The sequence below is a fragment of the Arvicanthis niloticus genome, unplaced genomic scaffold, assembly GCF_011762505.2.
Source record: "Arvicanthis niloticus isolate mArvNil1 unplaced genomic scaffold, mArvNil1.pat.X S10, whole genome shotgun sequence".
Taxonomy (NCBI): Eukaryota; Metazoa; Chordata; class Mammalia; order Rodentia; family Muridae; genus Arvicanthis; species Arvicanthis niloticus.
This window is the reverse complement of record NW_023044982.1, coordinates 769,388-790,577: the sequence shown is the minus strand read 5'-3', so window position 1 is coordinate 790,577 and position 21,190 is coordinate 769,388. Positions and strand designations below refer to the sequence as shown.

Genomic DNA, 21,190 nt, shown 5'->3' with positions numbered 1-21,190 from the left:
AGTTCCAAGTTGTACTGTAAGTTGTCCTCTCTGAAGTGTCTGATTCTCTATTCCTAGTGTCTCTCTGAAGTGTCTGATTCTCTCTTACTCCAAATTGTTCTGAACTCTCCTATCTGTCTCTCACCTTTTATATGTCTCACTTCTAAGCCACACCTCTAAATCAATCATGCCCTTAGGTCTTCTCTCTAAATCTGATCTCTAAGTCACACCCTTAAGTCACACACCTTTAAGTCTCAGACACCCAAGGGAAAATCCTGGGTATCTAAAGCAAGATGTTATCAGAGTATGCTCAGCTGTTGCAGGCTGATGTAATCAAGTCTTTTTTCAGTGTATATGGCTCAAGATGGCTGCAAGGATGATAGCCGCCTTTTTTTGGCTCCCCACACATATATGCTAACATAAGCACTGTAATGGCTATTCCTGGTTTTCAAATTCACTATCTGGAATGATCTACAATCCATATTTGGAGGGCACAGCTGTGGTCCAGATCTTGAGGCTAGAAGACACAGTTTCTGACCTGGATCTTGGCATGGAGATCTTGAAGCACAGTGGACAAGAAAAGCTTCAGCCCAGGCAATGTTGTATATACCTTTAATCTTAGGAGACTGATGCAAAGAGGTATCTGACTTCAAAATCAGCCTGGGACAAAGCAAGGCCTAGATCCAGGTGTGGTGACACACACCTTTAATCAGGGCCATACCTTCTACTGGAGGCCTACCTAGTGACATTGGAAAAAGGAAGAATCACTCTTCTTCAACTGCTTGCACTTACTTGCCAGCAAATCTGTTGAAACCTACTTCTACAGAAGACCAACTCAAACAACTAGCCTCATGATACTGAGCCACTAGTAGATTCTTGGACTTCCCATTCACAGCTGCCTGTTTTGGGGTCAGTTGGACTACAGATTGTAAGTTATCACAATAAATTGCCTTAATATGCTGAGATATTCCATAAGAACTGTGACTCTAGAGAACCCTGACTTATACAAGCGTGTACACACTCAAACACACATATACTTAGAAATGCAGAGTCACACAAGTCACACTCACAGACTCTCAATGATAACACATCAAAGCACTTACTGAAAACATGGCTCTGAGGGTTTAGTCTCCTGAAGTTCTTTAGATGGGAGAGATTGGAAAGAGATTTCTGAAGAGGTGCTGACTTTCCTGAAGAGTAGAGGACTGAACAAAAGGGATGAGCAGGTGGGGGGCATTTCCTGGAGGAGACAGAGATCTGCGATAAAGGATGTACCCAAGTATCAATGAGGGTGACCTTAACTGTGATTCAGTACATTGGGTATATGGAACTTGAAGAAGCCATTTCCTGTAGCCAGGCAGGAAGCCCAGTGGAGCAATAGACACATCAACCCACCTACAAAACTTTTGACTCAATATTATACTTTCTACAAGAACTGCAGGCACAGAGAATGGGGCAGAACCTGAGAGAACAGCTAACCAATAACTAGCCCATCTTGAGACCCATCCCATGGGCAAGCACCAGTCTCTAACACTGTTAATGATACTCTATTATACTTGCAGAGAGGTGTGTGTTGTCCTATGAGGCTCCACCTAACAGCTAAATCAGACAGATATAGACACCCACAGCTGAACTGTGGATGGAGCTTGGGGAGTCTTATGGAAGAACAGGAGGAAGGATTACAGACCCAGAAGGGAATAAGAACTGCACAGGAATACCAACAGAGTCAACTAACCTGGACCTTCAGGGTTCTCAGAGTCTGAACTACCAACCAAAGAACACACACAGGCTGGACAGAGGCCTCCCCCAGATATGTAGCAGATGTGCAGCTTTGTCTTCCTGTGGTTCCCAAAACTGGAATGGGAGCTATCCAACATTTCTGTTGTATTGGGATATGTTCTTTTAGCTGGGCTGCCTGATCTGGCCTAGTAGGAGAGAGGAGATACCTAGCCTTGAAGAGGCTTAAAATGCCAGGGTGAAGGGATAATGGGGGTGGGGGACAACCACTTATATAAGAAGGAGATGAGGGATGGATTGTGAAAGGAGGTGGCCAGTGAGTGGAATGTAAAGTGAATAGGTTAAAAAAATTTACAAAAAGAAAAGAAAAAAAAAAAACAAGAGTAAAGGACGAAACCTTGTATCCAAAGGGGTTTTAATTCTTCCTTCTTTGAGGAAATGGCTAGAATCTATACATTCCCTAACAAAGGGGAAGTATATATCCTGAGAGGTAATTAAACCTGTCAACTGAAACCACTCAGAATCCTCCAGCCTGTTCCTCTACTGGCCAAAAACTCAGACATCTGCCAGTGGTCTCTGCCAACCCAGTGCTGGAGTGAAAGGTGTGTGCCACCACAATGGTACTTGTTTTATTCTTTGAAATATTTTAATTTTTTAGTCATGTGTATGATTTGTGTATGTGCAGACGAGTACAAGTATTCCCAGAGAGCACATAAAAATGTCAGAGCATCTGAAGCTAGAGTTACAGATGGTTATAGATATACAAAATAAAACAGTCCTCTCCAGGAAGAGCACCAAGCAATCTTAAACTTTGAGCCATCTTTCCAAGAGAATCTTGGTAGTATTTTGAACAGGATTTCAGGAAGCTGAAGTGTCTATAATCTTTAAACACTGGGTGTGTTATTCTGAAAGTTCTGGGTAGACAGAGAGACAGAGAGAAGGAAACACAAGTGACCCGACCTGCGGGCCCTAGGTTATTCGTGAGGGACGAGGAGGATTGCAACCTGGAAGAACAGGCGAGAGAGAGAATGGACTCAAGGAAGCAAATGCTTGTCAAGAGTCATATATTTGGGCACCAAGTGCTTATTTGTAATACATTTTTCAAAGGGAGGGGTAAGAGGGATCCAGGTGATGGGAAAGTACAGAATCTTCTTGGCCTGTGCCCTGAAACAATGGCGGGCCAGGTGATGGGACAGTACAGAATCTTCTCAGCCTGTGCCCTGAAACAATGGCGGTCCAACTGCCTACTTCAAAAGATACGGTACACTGCTTTACATCTAAAAATCTATTTGTAACTATCAAGCAGAACCTTGTGGTTGCTAGGGAGATGAAGCTGCAGGAGACATTGTGCAGGTGGGGAGAAGTAGGGGGTGAGGGTAAGAGGCAAGGGTGCTGGCTTCTGACACACAAGAATATGGGAAGGGCAAACCAAACAGTAAGTACCATATTCAAATTCCATTTGCTGTGTCAAGGTATCTACTGTTGAGCTTAGGCAAAAAACAAGCCCTCATTCTCCAAATTAGTACTTCTTCAACTATGATCCAATGGAACAATCATCATTCCCGAGTACATCCAAAAAATATGCTGAAATACACATGCTCTATCTCAAATGTGTCACTTGAGTTCTGGCTTTCCTTTCTCAGAGTCCAGCAGTGACCTCTCTGATTGCCAACAGAGACATAGTATGGCCCCAAATTTGTAGACACAGAATCCCCCACAACCTGCACAAATGTTACTCACAAAACAAATCTTCTTTGGCTGCCTTATAACGTTGAGTGTGACCATTAGCTCAGAGCACTGTTGTACAAATTTTTGTGGGAGGACATTACCAAATTCATCATAGACCTCATAGGGGGCAGGGTACCTTTCCCTGGTCAGTTGTCTCAAGTTAGCAGTGTGCTGCAGCAGCTTCTTCAGGATGTCCATAGATAAGAAGTTCATCTGAAAATCGACCTCAGTGAGTTGGGAGCATTGGCTCAGAGCAGGTAGGAGGACATTGATTTGGAAGTCCACGATCATACAGCCCTTCAATTTCAGCTTCTGCAGTGTAGCTGTCAGTCTTTCTAGAAGTCTTCCTAGAAATTTATAACTTGAATTTATAAAGTCGGTGCCACTCAGATCCAGGTGTGTGAGCTGATGGAGCCTTGGACACTCGGACAGACAACGCATATGTGACTCTGTCAGCTTGCAGCGAGTGATTGCAAGGGTCTCTAAGGGACTCTCTAAGCTCCTAGAGAGAGACAAAGGAGATCATCTCCTTAAAGTTCAATAGTGGCACACAAAGGGCAAGATTTCAAGGAAGAAAAGGTTAGCTACATCCAAGGTCATTCTGTGTCCATAATGAAACTCAAGGGTAGAATGTTCCCTGATAGTACCAAATAAATCTTGTTACTATAAGCAGAGGACACACACCATCATTATGATTGCTTTTGCCTGGAGCTCTACAGTGCCCTCTGCACTTGGGAGCACAAGACCACATCAGTGAATAGATGATATCAGCAAGGAAACCCAGTAGGACTGTCTTGGAAAGACCTAGAACCATTCCTGGGTGTGATAACTTTGAGCTCATGAGCTCCACCTCTATGGCATGGATTCTATCCAGTCCACATAGCTTTCCTGTGGCCATAATGACTCTCAATCATTACTCATCCCATACCAGTGTTCAGATAGCCTCAGACCCATGGGGAGTCAGAGGAAGATGAAAAGTCTTCATACAGTTATTAGGACAGAACTGGCATGGGGAAAATGTAATATAAGCTCTCATAGCCTTTATAGATCTGTGTTTAGTACATCTGGGTACTTGGCAAAGAACTTTTCTAAATCATGAACACACAAATGGCAGTCTGAGTTTACTGACGTGACAACTCAGGATCTAGAGTAGCACAAACTCTAAGATCAATTATTCTAAGGTCACATCCATGTAAATTCAACAGTGCCTGGGAAACCACAGGTGTGCACTGGCCTTTCATGTAACAGAGAATGGCTTTGATCTGGCCCCTGGATAAGGCTTTCTTTCCTCCTTACTCACCTGAGCACTTGGTCCAGGCATTTATTCACAAAGCAGACGTCATTCAAATAGAGATGCTGGAACTTGTGGAGTTTTTAGAATTGGGGAATGATCATACTTACACACCAGTCTTCTATCTTTTTATTTCCAAGCCACTCCAAAGATATGTGGATATCATTGAGAAGGAGTTTTTGAAGGTTTGTCATCTGGCCTAAACCAGGGGCTGTCATTGCAAGGGTGTTCAGGTCGCAGTGTTTATACACTTCCAATTCCTGGATAGAACTTAACTCAACTACATCCTGAAGATAAGTTGGGTAGTAGACAGGGTTGGTCCAAATCTCTATCTTCTGACAGTTCACCTGTACTACATCTTTTCTCTCCATTGACCACTGATAAAAATATTCATTGTATCACTTATGTTCCCGGGATTCATAGAAAGGTTTATCTTTATAGTCAAAGACTGTTTTCCCTGTTGTATGGGATGATACATCAAAGGCAGAGGCTGACTAATGTCTGGAAAGCAAACACCATCCCATATTCCAGCCCACACATTCCAGAAATTATGATTGGCATCTCGTAAATCAAGCACTTGTAGTTTCCACATCCTGTGGATCAAATGGGAAAAAATTCAGATGACAGAAGAGGCAATGTATAAACAGCTTTGTCCCTACAACACAAAGACCCTTAAATCCATTCCTTGAGGGAAGAGGCCAGGACAGACTCATTGCATATTTTGTGCATCTGTACTCTCTGCTCTGCTGCACACACCACTGTCCTTTTTCTTTATTTCTCTCCACAAAGTTAGTGGCATCAGAAGCCTCTGATTCAACTTGGATCGCATGGTGAATACTTCCATCATTCCACACACTCCCCCCCCACACATCCCCCCCGCCACATGCTACTTTGGTGTTACTTACCTGGGTTGATCTTTTTGTGTCATCAGCAAATCCAGGCCATCCAGCACAGTCTTCAAGATCTCCAAGTCTGGAGTTGTCATCAGAGCTCTGACAAGAAGGCATGGGAAGGGCCAGGCTGCCACCATCTCCCTCAGGATTTTATGTTGTTTGCTGTTGAATGCATCCTTAAAGAGTGGTGGGAAGAGCTCCATGGGCAGGTCCTGCAGAGCAGAGATGGTTAAGGCTTCATCTTTCAGCAGACTTCTTCTCGCCAGCTGCACTAGCGTGGGTGGGGTCTTGGAGCTCATCATGGCTTTCAGGTAGGGAGATGCTATGGATATAGCAAGATAAAGAAATTATTTCAGGGAAAACACTCTTTAGCTTGCTTCTTTTCCCACTAATTAGATAAACAGACTCGGCCTCAGTCACTGTTCTGGCAATGTCATAAACCTGTATTTCCCATTAGACACTATTTTTCCCAGAACCACATTTCCTTTTAGGACCTCCTGGAAAGTCAAAAGCACCCATTCAACCCAATCACATCTACAGCTCACATGCTGGGAAGCTGGTATCAGGACATTCAACCTGAAGTCCACACTTTTGTTTGAAACCATCTACAAATGTATCTCATGACCCTAAATGGCAAAGTTAAAGGTCACATATCCAAACTATCCTTGAATTCAATGAATGGAACTGTTGGAGAGAATCTGTGATATGCATGTTGTTACTTTGACTTCCTTAAGCTTTAGATCCAGTAGCCACACTGAGCTGTAGCCTGCTCTTTAGGAGACTGAATTGTGAGAATTGTCAATTTTATGCTTTCACGGGGGTCACTATTTTCTTCATTTTTCACTCTTTTTGAATTTTCAATCATTTTGAGTTAGGGTATTTTAGGGTATACTGCAGATATTGGTAAGAAAATAAGGCCCTTCCTCAGTGGGCCAAGTCCTTGAATGTTACATCCTCAGCTCTCTATAAATGGCACAAAGCAGTTCAACTTGAGGTCTCAGGACTCAGGAGAGAGAGTCAGAAAAATCAGTCTTAAATGACAGCTACATATGGAGTTCTAAGCTAACCTGGGTTGAATGATATTTCCTACTTCAAAACTGTAACATCAAACAGGGAGCCAAAAAAAATTTACAATGACCAAATATCAAAATTACTGAGGTGAAATGGGAGACTGAATAGGAGAAGCATGAATGGTCTGCCTGGGTGAGATGGGGCATCCTAATGGATTGAATGATTTACCTGATCAGCACACTGCTTTCAGGTTTTCCCATCCTAGCAGGAGCAGGTAGTTGCTCCAGGCTCCAAGCCTCAGAATGTCTTGTACAGCCACACTGAACCTTATATCCACCTTTTCCTCACACCTTCCCTTTTAGCCCCACCTCTCAGCAATAATCTGCCACCTGAGTGAATCATAAAGTTTCCACCCATTTAATTATTTTGACATTTACATCTTTAGTTAGATTGAATCAGATTTCTATATGGGAATGTTTAAAATCAAGACCTGGTCAAGGTCTCAGGCCTTCCAAGATGTTTCTCCTCAAACTCTGAGCTCTGAGATTACTTGTCCTAATTAACTATATATTTTGGGAGTTTCTTGTCTGTTTGTTTGAAACATGGTTTTCCTGTGTAACTGTGGCTGTCCTGGATGGCACTCACCATGCACTCTGGTCTGGCTTAAACTCATTATGAAGCCCCTGCATCAGCTTTCCCGGTAGCTACTAGGTGGATTTGAGCCATAACACCTGGATTCTCTTCTGCTCTCCTTGCCCACACTGCATCATGGGAGACTGACTGTGCTGATCAGAAAGGGTCTTCTAGTGAAGCAGTGGGACTTAGAAGAAGCATGAATGGCATCAAGGCACACACAATTATATATCAGGGATTGCCTTTGCCTCCCACATGCTGAGATTACAGTTATATTCTATCACATTTCAGCATGTGCCACCCCAGCATTTCCAATGCAGAACTGCTAGGTCTAGCCTTTGTTGGTTCTAAAGCCATAATTCTCCAGTCTGCTTGTGAAGCTTGTTCAAAGTATCCTAGTTCCCGAAGACTCTACTAATTCCAACCAATCTTGGGTGAATTCATCCCAGTGGGAAGAGATCACCAGGAAGCCTGGGAACTCAGGCTATATTTTGATGATAAATAAACTATGCTTAGTTCTCCCAGCCCTCATGATTGTAACAGACAATGTTTTATTGTTACTCGGCATTTACAAATACTGTTTTTGTCTGTTTGTTTTCTTGCTTTGCTTTTCTGAGACACATCTTATCCCTGGATGTTTTGAAACTCACTATATAGGTCAGATTGGCTTCAAATTCAAAGATCAGCTTGCCTCTGCCTCCATGTTGTTGGGATTAAAGGCACACTCAAGAATGCCAGGCTTAAAGTGACATAAACATCATCAGTCAAGGCACTTGAGTAACTCACAGCTGTCATTACAGCATGGATTGCCTTGAATTCAAGGTCACATTGATATCCTTTTTTGTTTGTTTGTTTTTTGGTTTTTCGAGACAGGGTTTCTCTGTGTAGCTCTGGCTGTCCTGTAGGCCAGACTGGCCCCGAACTCAGAAATCTATCTGCCTCTGCCTCCCAAGTGCTGGGATTAAACCTATGCACCACCACTGCCACACTGATATTTTTAATATGAATGTTTAAAAAAAAAAAACCACAGAAACCATACTTACCCAATCAAGCATCCCTCAGTTTTCTGAGATGAGAGAAGGCCAGGCAAGGTTATATAAAAATATTTCATTTCAAAAAAAGACAAATCAGTAACATATATATATATTATTTGAAGTGAGGGTACAGGGCTAGCATAAGATAAGGAACCTGATAATGCTAAGGGGCTTACCTGATCTGGACTCTGCTGAAAGGTCTCTGAACCCAGGCAGGAAAAGGCTCTGACTCCAGGCACCAAGACTCTGAGGTATCCTCTGGATGCTGTGACTTTTTGTATACTTTTCAAGTGGATGCTCTGACTCTTTATATACCTTTCCATTGAACCCTCCCTTTGTAGCCACACCCTCCCAGCCAAAATCGGCCTCTGATTCAATAATTGAGAATCTCCCCACGAGATCATTTTTAGATTTTGATGGTATAAGTGGATTGGATCAGATCCATACTTAGGAAAAAACTTAGGCCAGACTTATATCAAGAACTGATTTATTGAAGCAATTGGTTGTGCCTTTAATCCCAGCACTCCTTAGGCAGATGCAGGAGGATCTCTGAGTTCCAAGGCAGCCTTGTCTACAGAGTAAGTTCCAGGATAGTCAGGGTCACACAAAGAATCTCTGGCTTGAAATAAACAAAGCAAAACAAAAAGAGAAAGAATACAAAAATCCCCAAACAGAAAAAAAAACTTTTTAAATTGATCTATGTACTTCGCTTTTTAATTTTTTGAGATGGGGTTTCTTTCATTGTGTACCTAAGATTAGTTGGCACTCCATTTGTTGACCAATCCTAGTTCCTCAGTCTGACTAAATCTGTGTTATGATGTGAGATTCTACTTCTGACTTAGTTTTATTCTTATTTTGACAGCATTGTTCAAGATACAGTAGAAGCTTATCACCTTCACTTACTTCTACCCCTGTGACTAAGGACCAACCTAGGACTATGAATCTACCATCCATCATGATTTAGTGTGGGAGGTGCTTCAAAGAACTCATTAGTGGTCAGTTTCTAGTGAGGGAAAGAGGTGGAGCTTTTTAAACTTTGGAGTGAATTCTAGATTAGTCTTTTATTTCCAGAAAGCTCTCGGGATTCAGGCACAGTTTTTGAAGCAGAGGTGCATACAGTGTTCTGATTTGCACACTACACAGTGAGCACAACTTGCTTCATATATTCTTGCTAAAACTTGAAATCTCCATTGCTAAAATGCTAATCTGAGGTTCTGGCAAGATCCCATGACACTTCTCCTCAAACTCTGAGCTCTTGGATGGTTTTAAATTTTTCTACATTAAGACTCTGTTACTCAAGCCTCTCTGGAACTCACTATGTATCTTTCAAGTCACTGAGAAGATGAGAAGACACTAAGAATTTTTTTCTTTCATTCTCTTTTTTGTTTTGTTTCCTTCCTTCCTTCCTTCCTTCCTTCCTTCCTTCCTTCCTTCCTTCCTTCCATCTTCCTCTCATTTTTTATTTCCTTTCCACTTTCTTTTCATTTCTGTATGAGTTTGATCTTTGATGAATCATTGCCATGATGTGGAGAAAGTACATCTAGGCCTCAGTAATCTTCCAGTCTGGGTGGATGTGTATGTAAATAGGGTATATTCATGTTGATATCTCAGTGCAGGAAAGAATGAACGGAGATACTAGTGAAAATCAGGACTCCTTGCAAGACTGAGTGCTGTGTTGTGTACAGGCTGATTTTAGGGCTAAATTGTACTTCTACCATGGAATCAGTTGTAAGGTCTCCATACAATGAACTGAGACCATGTGGCAAGGTCTTTCATCCAGAGTGCTGGGATTAAAGGCTTGAGCCAGCCCTTGAAGGTTCACTTGAAAACTTCTGAGATGGGTTATCAAAGTGTCCCTGAACTCCAGATCTTTCTGGCTATGAAAGCCTCCTAAGCTCATCCTGAAATTCAAGTGGGGATCTGCTTTGGTAGTGTAATTCCTTTGCTTTTTATTTGTTTGTTAGATTTCTTTTAGTTTTTTAATATCCCAAACACTGTTCCCTCCAGTCCCCTATCCCACAGATCCTCCTCCACTCCCCTTTCACCTGTTTCACTTCAGCTTGAAAACACAAAAGGTCAAGCGGGCTTCTAGCAATCATTTATAAAGTGATAGAAGATGAGGAGTTCAAGGCCAGCCTGAACTACCTGACACCAGTAAAAAGAAAGAAAGATAATACAAAGAAGGATGCTTAAAGGAGAAATGGGGAGGGGCTGCATGAGGGGGTCTGGTAGGAGAGGGAAGTTGATATTAGGATGATAAGTGAATAAATAAACTAATTTTAAAAAGAATGATGCTTATTACACAGGTTTTCTCTTTTGTTTTGCTTCAGCAATCTTTGATCCTAGCCTGAGTATCTGAATAGTAAATGTTGAAATTCACCAAAACTTCCTTCATCAAACCTTTACTTTGATTCTCTTGGATACTTTGCAATTTTCTTTTTTTTTTTACATATACTCGACAAGGCAGATATACAAGTGGGAAATCTAGTTAAACTGTATACATTCTGTTTTATAACACTACCCTGAGGCCGGATGATTACTCTTACACACAGGTTAACATAACCTACATAATGAGTAGCTGATAACTGTTAGGTATACTAGGAGAAACTACTTGGGGAGAAAAAAAAAAGTCTAAGAGCAAGCCGGTCAGAAGATACTAGAAAGAAAATTCCAATACTAAGTGGTTAACTACACTCAAGGAAATATAAGGAATAAATGATTCCACATCACTAAAATCAAAAGAAGAGAATCATACATATACACACTAGCACGAAAAATATACCAGGAATTAGAAAATATTGACCATTAATATCTCTCAAGATCAATTGTTGAGAACTGCACTAGTCCCACGTTTGGGAGCCAAAAAATGTTGGGGCCTAGGCTGGCCCACTTTGGGCGGCCTAAAATGTTGCAGCCCTCTCCACTCCACTGTTTCCTGGCCCAGGCTGCTGCTCCAGTCTGAGGGTCTGGGTTCAGCAAGAGAGAGAGTGAGGACAGACTCGAAGAATGGAGACCAGACAGAGTGTGTTTCAATCCCATTGATTCTTCAGTCTCTCTTACTAGTCCAAGTCCCGCGTCTTGAGTTCCTAGTTCCTAGTTCTACTCCTCTCGTTGTTCTCTTCCGAGTGTCTAATGTCTATTCCTACCTCTAGTGTCTGAATCTCTGTTACTCCAAATTGTTCTCTCTTTTTATATGTCTCACTTCTAAGCCATGCCTTTTGGTTCACGACTTTAATCATGCCATTAGGTCTTGTCTCTAAATCTGATCTCTAAGCCACACTCTTAAATTACACACCTTTAATCTCACACACCTTTAATCTCACACACCTTTAATCTCACACACCTTTAATCTCACACACTCAAGGAAAGTCCTGGGTATGTAAAGCAAGATGTTATCAGAGTGTGCTCAGTTGTTGTAGGCTATTGTAATCCAACTCTCTTGTCAGGTATATGGCTCAAGATGGCTGCAAAGCTGATAGCCGCTTTCTGCTAAAAGTCAGCTCCCAACAATCAACGAACTCAATTCCCTAATAAAATGACTCAGGCTCACAGAATGGATGTATAAACAGAACCCATCATTCTGCTGTATACAAGAAACACATTTGAGCAACAAAGATAGACATTACTTCTGAGTAGATGGCTGAAAAACAAAGGTTATAAAGCAAATGGACCAAAAAGGAAAATATAGAAACCAGTCTAATATCTACTAACAAATTTCCAACCAAAAGTAAGCAAAAGAGATTGGGAAGAACACTTCATGTTCATTAAAGGAAAATGCACCAAGAGGACGTCTCCTTGTAAACATCTATGCCCCAAATGCAAGAGCACCCACATTCATAAAAGAAACACTCATAAAATAATTTGAGAAGGTGGAGGCAGGAAACAGCCTTCCTCACTGCTCACTTCCACCTGCCTTGAGTTTGGAGTTGAGGCCTCCCCAACTCTTGTTCCTCAGCAGCCTACAGTGTCTGACCATGTTTGGCCCATGGAGAAATGCAGTAATCAGCTTGAACCTGTACTGCTGTGGGGCTAGCCTTGGAGTGGCTGCTTAAATTGCTTGGCCTCCTGGCTGTGTCGTTGGAGGAGACCAATGACATCATGTCTCCTAAGTAGGAGCTAGAGGTCTGTGTGCCGGAAGTGTATCTTGTTTTATGTAGAGGTCCTCGATCTACTTGGATTCGAGCTTCATATAAAGAGATAGAAATGGATCAATTTACATTCTGCTACTGGCAGACTTCAGGTTAGACCAGCACCATTTGTAGAAGATACTGTCTTTTTTCTACTGTATGGTTTTGGCTTCTTTGTCAAAGATCAAATGACCATAGGTATGCAGGTATATTTTTGGGTCTATTTGGATTCTATTCTATTTATCAACTAGTCTGTCTCTTTACCAATACCATGTGGCTTTTATCATTATTGATCTTTAGTAGACCTTGAGGTCAGGAAGATTCCCACAAAAATGTTTGGTTTTTTTTTTTTTTTTTTTTGGTTCAGGATTGTTTTTGCAGTCCTGGGTTATTTTTATTATTCCATATGAAGTTGAGAACTGCTCTTCCTCTATCTGAGAAGAGTTGAGTTGGACTTCTCATGGAGATTACATTTGGTAAAATGGCCATTTTACTATAGTAATCCTACACTTCCATTAGCATCAGAGAGCTTTTCCCCCTCTGAGATCATCTTCAATTTCTTCTTTCAGGGACTTGGCATTATTCTCATAGTGATCTTCCACTTGCTTGGTTACAGTTTCACCAAGATATTTTATATTATTTGACTATTGTGAAGGGTGTTATTTCCCTAATTTTTAAAGCCATTTTGTCCTGTGTATGGAAGAAGGCTACTGGTTTGTTTGAGTTAATTTTGTATCTACCCACATTGCTAAAGCTGGTTGTTTTTTTTTTCCCAATAGTCATCATGTGTTTCTGACAACAACTGGCCAAGTCTTCAATGGCTGATTCTGAAGTACACAGGGAAGAACTGCACTTCTAATTTTCAAATGAGTTCAATTAGGGTTTTAGTTTTCTGAGAGGTATAAGCATGTAAAAACAGGATCCGTGTCTCCCAATGACAGTAATAAACAATCCACAAGGCATTAAAGTCTCTACTCAGAGGAAAATAGATAATTCCAGGGAACCCCCCCCCAAAAAAAAACATTATCGTACAGATTTTTGCTTTTGTTTTTGTTATTGAAGCTTTCTCTCTTCTAAAGAGGACATAAGACAGAACACTTTACTCTTAACCAAATCTCTAAAACTTTTAGATTTTGTTCCTTCATGAATAACAGGGTCTGGTCTTCCACTAACTGAGAGCTGGAATGACCAATAACAAAACAAAAACCAAAATCAACACAAGGGGCCAGCAGGGATATATATGCAAAGAAATGGTGAAGACAAGAGAAGATAAATTCACAGAAGAAATTCTTTTGTTTGTGATCCAGACCTTGACCAACATTTCTCATCCCCTCAAGATTCTTGTATCTCGAATGCTCTTAAATTCTCAAAGAGCACACTAGTTACCACAAACCTATCAAACTTTCCTAAGGCTTCAAAAAAGCACTAGGCTACTGAAGTGACTCTGTTAGTGCTGAGGACCAGCTTTCTTTAAAGGCCACTGGAGAACTATGATTTTAGAGGCTGGCTGTGCTTCTTTAACTTCTAAGCCTTGCCTTCAGAATACCTCTTGTAGGAAGGATCCCATGTCAGAATAATCTACTCTCCCAGCCCCACAAAACATAGCAACAAAGACTCTCCCCCACCAAAATAAGACTTTCCATTAATAAATAAGGAATCTCAGGTTCCACAACACAAAACACACATGTTCAAAGTGCAAATTTCTGCCATTAGCCTGGGACTTTTCTCACTGACAGAGAGCCCTATCTTACAGCCAGAAAGACTGTACAGAGGGCAGTCCCCTCTCTTGGGAGCCTGCTTCCAAGCAAGTGAGCACCATTAAGAGCATTATGGAGGTTCAGACATGGGGGGAACTGAGGCGCTGGGATCCACTGAAAGGGAAGGAGGTGGTCCCCATGTATCCTTCCTTCCCCAAACCCAGTGAGTAATGGAAGAGGGGTGAGAGGTATGTGCTGTTTTAACAGCATCCTGCCAAGGGGCCCTAAAGTGCCAAGTCAAGCTGCCAGCCTCCAGAAAATAGAATTATATAATATTTGAGGATAAGTGTTGGTTGTTGCAGTGGGGAGAAGCCAGAGCCATAGGACAGTAGTAGAGGAGAAAAGATTTAGATGATAGTAATATACTATTATGAGTTCAAAGCTGATCCAGAGCACATCAAAGTTATAGGTTGGAAAAAAAGAGATCTGCCAATGAGCAGGAAGTCTGCTGCTGGCTAGAACCTAGTATGTTGCTGCTTTTTTATCAACCTTTCTGGTAAAGGCTACATCAATATTTTAAGGATGAGGAAAAGGAGTTCAGGGAATGGGGATGGTGTGTGTGTGTGTGTGTGTGTGGTGTGTGTGTGTGTGTGTGTTGTGATCCACAATGCAAAGAAGAGGCCCTTCAGTTATTTTACTAGGTTTTTAAATGCTTTACTTTTTTTGTCCTTTTTATCTTTTAAACACAAAGTCTGCACTGCCCCAGTGCCCAAAGTCTTCCTTTGCACTAGGGTCCAGTAGTAGAGTCTGTATCTTCAATCAGAACCTCTGTGGTAGCACCGAGTATATCCGAGTTCATGACCAGCCCCACTGCTGCCACTTCTCACAAAGATCTTCCCGTCAGACATAAGGCTCACCCGTTCTGTCCCACTGCAGTATGACTTTGACATCCCTTCAGCTTCTAGCAGTAGGCACTCTCCAGATGTTGAGTTTCCCAAGGGCTCAGGAAGAAGAGGAAGCCCCTGACCATCTGCAGGTTGTGTCAGGGGCTCTGGGTTAGTGCTGGTGATGAGGGCGCCCCCATTGGCTGCCAGAGCTTCTGCAATCAGCACCTCAGGGTGGCTTTTTGCTTTGTGTGCCACTACACTGTCCTTCTTCTCAATTTTTTTTTGCCACAGATATTGCAAGAAAACTGGTAGAAGGAGTCTGCATCATGTTTCTTCATGTGCCAATTGAGAGATGCTTTTTGTCGACTAGTAAATCCACAGATCTCACATTGTAATGGCTTCTCACATGTATGAATCATCCGGTGTACTGCCAAATTGTGGGAACTCTTGAAGGCCCGAGCACAATATTCACAGATATAACCCCTCTGGTCTGTATGATGCTTCGCATGTCGCAAAAGTTGTTTCTGGAGCCTGAAGTCCACAGGAGGGATGGGGACATACATATTTTTTTCAGCAAATGCTGGTATTTAATGTGGTGCTGCAAATAGCGAGGCTGAGCAAGAACAGTCCCACATCCTTCTACCTCACAATGGACATACTGGATTGGAGGCTTTTTTTCTCCTTTTGGGTAACCGTGGACTTTTGTCATCTTTCGCCTTCTCCCTCTCTTCCTAGGAGGCTCCTCATCTTCCCTAATTTCATTCTCTTCTTCTTTCACCTCTACTTCTACTTCCACTTTAATTACTTTCTTTTCTTTCTCTTCTTTCACCTTCCCTGATTTCCTCCGTGGCTTTGGGGTCTCCCTTTCAAGGTGGGGCTTGTAAGTCTCACCTCTTGGGTCATCTTTGAATGGTATTTCCTCTTCACTGTTTAACATTTCTTCCTCCTCATCTTCCTCATCACTACTAATGCCACCGGGAGACTGATGTTCTTCTGGAACGTCATAATCAAGTTGATCTGTAATTGGTTCTGTCTTGCAGACAAGTTGCAGTGAGCCAGTCTTGGACCTAGAGCTCCGAGTATTCTCACTGTCTGGAAGGGGAGAGACAGAGGTCCTGCTACTACTGTGCCAGCTCCGGCTAGGTATAGTTGCAGTAATGGAAACTTCCCGAGGGAGGACAGAATCATCTTCTTTCTCTTCCTTGGGATCTAGATGAAAACATAATTCTTTATCAGTTGTTATTTTTTCTATACACTGGAGTCCTGGACTCTTCTTGCCCTGAGCGGGAGACGGGGCTTGGCGGCCGCGGGCTGATGCCTGGGACCGTCGTCGGGAGGCCTGTTGCTGGGGCTGCTCCTCTGCTGGCTGGGGGATACTCGGTCTTTCTCAGGCAGGACACAGCGGCGGCGGCCGCGGTCCGGACATCGCCTCAGCACGTGGCTGCTCGCGGTTTCTACAGGCGCCTCCGCTGCGCCAGGCCAGAGCTAGATTGAAGCCTGGTCGGCCGCCGCTGCGAGAGGGCCCCCTTCCTGGTCCTGCTGCTCCGGGGATCGCAGCTCCTCCTTCTCCCCAAGCATCGGGGCTCATCCATCCCCATCCCTGCGTCCCAGGCTGTGGAGGCTGCGGTGCCCGCGGCACAGCTCTCCCTGTCCCCCTTTGCTCCCAGAGGGTCGGGCTCCCTCATTCCATAGCGCCTCTTCCCCCCCTTCCCCGCCCCCACCCCTCTACCCCTCCACCGGTTCCTAGGGCAACTTTTTTTGGTTTTCAAGACACGGTTTCCCTGTGTAGCCCTGGCTGTCCTGGAACACACTCTGTAGACCAGGCTGGCCTTGAATTCAGAAATCCTCCTGCCTCTGCCTCCCAAGTGCTGGGATTAAAGGCGTGTGCCACCGGGCGCTGAAGCTGTTTTTAAGTGGAGTTATTCTCTGACAGAATTTTGGGGGTCACTTATGTATACTCTCATATCATCCACAAAGAGTAATACCTAGAATTCTTTCTTTACAATTTGTATCCCAGGGACTTCATTTTGTTGTCTATTTGCTCTAGCTAGAATTTCCAATGTTGTATTAAAAAAAATAGAGAGTGGGCAGCCTTGTTCCTGATTTTAGTGAGATTGTTTCAAATTGCTCTCCATTCAATTTGATGTTGGCTGCTGGTTTGATCTATATTGCTTTAATTAAGTTCAGGCATGTGCCTTCAATTCCTGATCTCTTCAAGACGTTTAACATGAAGCTGTGTTGTGTATTATCATAGGACTTTTTAGCATCTAATGTGATGATCATGTGAATTTTCTCTTTGAGTTCTTATATAGGGGATTACATTGATAGGTTTCAGTATATTGAACCATTCCCTGCATCCCTGGAATGAAACCTACTTGATCATTGTGTATGATCCTTTTGATATGTTCTTGGATTTGGATTGTCAGAATTTTATTGAGAATTGTTGCACCAACATTCATAAGAAAATTGGACTGAAATTCTCTTTCTTTGTTGGGTCTTTGTATGTCTTAGGTATCAGTGTAAATGTGACTTCATGAAATGAATTAGGTAGTGTTTCTTCTGCTTTTATTTTGTGGAATCGTGTGAGAAGCACTAGCATTAGGTCTCCTTTGAAAGTCTGAGAGAATTTTCACTAAAACGGTCTGTCCTTGTGCTTCTTGTAGTTTGTAGACTTTTAATGACAGCTACTATTTCCTTAGGTGTTATGGGTCTGTTTAGATAGTTTACTTGATTCTGATTTAACGTTGGTATGTGGTATCTAGAAAATTATCCATTTCGTCTCCTATCTAGAAGGTTTGGATGTGCATAAATGGGGGAAACCACTTAATGATGCAAAATAAACTCCCAGCATTTCTTCTTGATTTCTCAGATGATTATACTGAAGATCTCACGTTGAGCCTGTTTTGTGAACAGAGTTGATTACATGCTACTCTTGGCTGTTTCAAAAACAACAACAGAAAAAAGAAACCAGGCATGAGGCCTCATACATATAGGCTTAGCACTCAGGAGGTGGAGACAGTCAGATTACTCTGTTTATAGCCAGCTTGATCCACATAAAGAGTTCCCCATAAAGCCAATTTATCAAGCCAAACCAAGTCTCCAACAAAATAAATGGATTACTGACAAAATTATTAAAATTCCTGATTTAATCATATGTGTCCAGTAAGACAGGTCAATGACAAAGTTTTACTGTCAGAAGTGAACCATGGTGGTCACAACCAAACTCAAATGCACATGCAAAGGGAACATGGAAACTTAAATAAGCCACAGATTTAAAATTTTTTAATTAAATTTTTTATTTTTGAAATTAACAATATAATTACATCATACCCCCAATTTCCTCTCACCACATCCCACATACCCCTTGCTCTTTCAAATTCAGAGCCTATTCTCTGTTTCTCTGTTTCTCTCTCTCTCTCTCTCTCTCTCTCTCTCTCTCTCTCTCTCTCTCTCTCTCCTCCCCCCCAAAACATAAATACAACCTGCTCACAGGCTGCAAAACATTACTTATAGGTAAACCTTGAACTCATTATCTTTGCTTCTCTCTCTTTTTTGGACATTTTATTTATTTACATTTCAGATGTTATTCCCTTTCCCCATCACCCTTGAAACCCCCTATCTCATCCCCCTCCTCCTGCTTCTTATGAGGGTGAACCCCCACCCACTCCTGCCTCCCCACCCTTGCATTCTCCCACACTGGGGCATCCAGCCTTCACAGGACCAAGGGCCTCCTCCATCCTCCACTACATATATGGCTGGAGCTGTGGATCTCTCCAAGTGTGTTCCCAGGCTGGCTGCTTAGACCCTAGGAGCTCTGATTGGTTGGTATTGTCTCTTTCCCCATGGGGCCATAAACCCCTTCAGCTCCTTCATTCCTCTCTCTAACTCCTCCATTGGGGACCCCATGCTCAGTTCAATAGTTGGCTGCCAGCATCCTCCTATGTATATGCAGCTTCTGGCAGAGCCTCTCAGAAGACAGCTATATTTACACTCAGAAAATACACACTAGAAAACTCTCACACATTTGAGTATGTAAGCACACACTGAACAATTCAATCAGTAGACTCTTCACTTTCTAATTTACTATTTTTGAGTTCACACAATCAACTATGATTCAATAAATCTACCACAAGAAGAACCAATCACAAAGATCCAGTAGATGGAATCTTGCGCTTAGGGGTGGGGCTACATAGGTTGGGTGTGGTATAAAAGGGTTAAGACAGAGTTCTGGAGTCTACAGTCTTTGCCTGACCTCACTGGGAATAGGACCTCTCTCACCAGTATCCTGATCAGGTAAGTCACTTGTCACTCTCCTCTATCAGGAGGCCTCTCACAGTCTGGACAGGCATATTACTAACTCAACTACATTTCAAGATGCTGGATTTAAAATAAAATAGGGCAAATTCATATATATATATAATATATTATATATATATATATATATATATATCGAAAATGATGATGATGAAAATGATGATAATTGCTTTATTGGGTTTGGTGTTAATGAGAAATTCACATTGCACTGGAATTTTCATGTTAATAGGTTCATTTGAGTACTATTAGGAGATGTGGTCTTGTCCCTTCTTCTAACCACATGGGAGCCAGTCTTCCCCTAATGGTCTTCAAATGAAGACATAGAATTCTCAGCTCCTCCTGCACCATGCCTGGCTGGACACTGCCATGCTCCCATTGTGATGATAATGGATGAAAACTCTAAAGCTATAAGCTAGAACAAATTGAATGTTTCCATAACAGTTGCCTTGGTCATGGTTTCTATTCACAGCAGTAAAACCCTAAGACCCTAAATAGCTACCGAGGACTCGAGTATTGTTGTCATAGGCCTAAGCTTTTGTTTGGAAGAGTGTGGGTTTTTTGGACTTTGCATCTGGAAAGTCATGGAATGCCTTAAGTGGGGCTTAATGGGCTGTCCTAGTAGGAATATGGAAGAGTTGGTTGTTGAGAGTGATTTGAACTGTGCAGACCTGCCATAAGAGGTTTCAGTGGAGAAGAATTTTAGTATGTGGCCTAGTGACCATTTTTGTGGTATTTTGGTGAAGAATGTGGCTGCCTTTTGCCCTTGTCTGAAGAGTCTGCCTGAGGCTGAGGCTAAGGCTAAGGTGAAGAGAATCAGATTAATTGCATTGACAAAGGAAGTCTCAGCAAAGGCCAGCATAGACTTTGTCCTCTGGCTTACTATCACGAAGAGCATATTTATCAATTATAGCAAGCTTAGAAAGGAAAACCACAAATATATAGTTTAGGTAATATAAAGGGGCACCAGGACATGGAATAGAATTTAATCCTGTGCTTAGGAGATTAAGAGAAAGTGGTGATCTCAGAGCAAGATCCCACCCAGCTAAACTTATTTTTGTGTTTGCAGTCAAACAAGAGTAGTTTGGACTTTTAATCTGGAAAGAAATAAAATCTAGAAATGGAGGGCACATGTGTAATCCAGATTTGAGGCTAGAAGACACACTCTTTTGATCCAGATCTTTAGGAATAGTGACCATGAAAAAACTAGGCCCAGGCATTGGGTATATATCTTTAATCCAGGAGACAAACCAGCCATAGTCAAACCACCACAACCTACTACCAAACCATTTCCTATCATAGTTATTGAAATCTACTATCAGAGAAGCATGAAAGCATAATATGTAGCTTAACTTTCCCCAGAATCCTCCTTACTCCTCCTCCCAAAATGTGATAATAGGCTCCTACTACCAACCTGGCAGCTATGCAGTATTTTACAAGTAAAGTGCACTAGCCAGGTGTTGTTGTAAACAGAGTATTCTAATCCTCCCAATGACAGTTAGGACCATGCAAGGGGGGGGGCAAGCCTAGGCTAACAAAATGAGTTCCATTCAGGTTTTGAACTGTGCCCAATTTCACTGTAGCCTCCACTCTAGGCAACAACAATTTTAAAAAGGAAACAAATCTAGATGGTTTTCTAAAGTCATTCTTTTCCTAGACCTCAATGAACATGGGAAATCCCCTTCCTTGTACCCCCTACACTGGCATCTCCACCTCAGACTCACAGTCTTTCTGGATGCTCTCATTCAGTCATGCTGCTTTGAGGACCCATGATGTTGGGCTTTACATTTCAGACAGAGTCTGGGCAGATGCTACGCACCTTTTTTTTCCTTCCTCCTTCCTGCCTCCCTTCTGCCTTCCTT

The 21,190-nt window shown here is 42.3% G+C and overlaps 2 pseudogenes; both read right to left on the bottom strand.

Annotated features, from left to right (window-relative positions):
* Positions 1 to 3,330: 3,330 nt before the first annotated feature.
* LOC117696046 (PRAME family member 12-like) lies at positions 3,331 to 5,927 on the bottom strand (annotated as a pseudogene).
* Positions 5,928 to 14,832: 8,905 nt separating this feature from the next.
* Positions 14,833 to 16,595, bottom strand: LOC117696071 (E3 ubiquitin-protein ligase ZFP91 pseudogene; annotated as a pseudogene).
* Positions 16,596 to 21,190: the final 4,595 nt, after the last annotated feature.